This window comes from Populus euphratica, unplaced genomic scaffold (assembly GCF_000495115.2).
Source record: "Populus euphratica unplaced genomic scaffold, PopEup_1.0 scaffold2305.1, whole genome shotgun sequence".
NCBI lineage: Eukaryota > Viridiplantae > Streptophyta > Magnoliopsida > Malpighiales > Salicaceae > Populus > Populus euphratica.
The window spans coordinates 4,886-6,377 of NW_011502132.1; the positions used below are offsets into that span (position 1 = coordinate 4,886).

Consider the following 1,492-nt stretch of genomic DNA (forward strand, 5'->3'; position numbering starts at 1 on the left):
AAATAATATTTTATATAAAATATTATTTATTTCATGATGTAATAAGAGTAATTAATTCTACAATATTTAAATTTAAAACCATCAATATTAATATATATTTTTTAAAATTATTTTATAACTTTAATTTCAAAAACATTTTTAACCGAATATATTAAATTATTTTTTTTTAATCTCAATTTCAACTACAGTTTTAATCAAATACCTATTTTTTCAAATCAATCTTAACTAAAAGTATTTTTTATAAAATAATTTTTTTTAAAACCATAACCACAATAGCTATCGCAATACCAAACATATTCTAAAAGCAAAAGCAAGAAATTTCCACCTCCTTGTCAGGATGCAGAAATTGGACATCTTATGGATGCATCACATATTCGATTCAAAATCATCTTCTATTTAAAATGATGGTGCCATTGTTGGTCCTCCCAGAAGAAGGAAAAACCAATAAAGAAGATCCTCAGATGGTTTCATCTAGGAAATTTATCCGTCTATTTAATCCAGCGCCTGTAAGCCCATCAATGAAACTATTATTCAAGGGTAAATCATTGGCATTCGGAGGTGGCTACAGTTATGAGTTGAATTTTTTCCTTTTGGATTATGTGCTTAGTTTTCATTTTGTTTCTTTTAAACTAGGATTAGAAGCGTTCTTCCTCACTCATCTCTATCAACTGCAAGCCTTGATCCAACCATAGATATCCTGCACCGTTAAAATGATGATAACCTACCAGCAAAAACCAAACTAGTCTTCCATGCTTTCGTTTCTTTTTCAAAGCAAAACAAGACATGCCTCAGACATGTAAAGTAGCTTGTCATTCAAAATCAAATTGGTGTTACAAGAAAATCAAGTTCTTAATCCTGAACATTAACATTCAATCAGATCTCGTCATGCAGGACATCATTAGCATTGCTTTTCTGATTCAATTCGTTCATGCTCCTCTCCCCTCTTCGTTGCGGCGTAATCTGCAAAGAACATTTAGATAAAATTAGCATCCAGAAACACAAAAACTAGAGCTAGAAAAAACATGGATAATATGAACGTAATGGTTATGGTCAGTAAATGGCTCTACTCACCTCTGTAACCTTTTCCGGAGATATTGGTAGGTCCAAGCAAGCTGCCATGTTATGTTCAGTAGGATTACAACCAAAATCAAAGCTCGAAGTGGAAATACATTTGCAACGCTTGTATCGGTAACTATAGCCACCCCAAATACAAACTCTGCTGCAGCAATTAGCAAGAGAATGCACATCATAGGCAACAAAAGAAGTGAAGTAGATTGCCAGTCCCACAGGAAGATTTCAGTCAATGCTACAACCACAATTGTTGCTATTGATAAGAAAAAGCACAGTGAATTGCACAAGATAAAATTAAGGAATTGTTTTTTGCCTAGTTCCCAACTTATGGATAGTCCAGGCTTGTGTGAGTCACCTTCACTGACGCTCGCCAACTCGAACAAACCTAAGAATAATGAATTGCTCCATGAGTTGGGATCGG

At 33.6% G+C, this 1,492-nt stretch overlaps 1 long non-coding RNA gene across 1 annotated transcript; it reads right to left on the reverse strand.

The window, feature by feature from the left end:
• Positions 1–730: 730 nt before the first annotated feature.
• Positions 731–1,486, reverse strand: LOC105118866 (uncharacterized). Its single transcript, XR_841039.1, has 2 exons — positions 1,072–1,486; positions 731–960 (listed from the first exon to the last, which is right to left on the reverse strand). It is a non-coding gene; the product is annotated as an uncharacterized LOC105118866 (long non-coding RNA).
• Between the last annotated feature and the right edge of the window lie 6 nt (positions 1,487–1,492).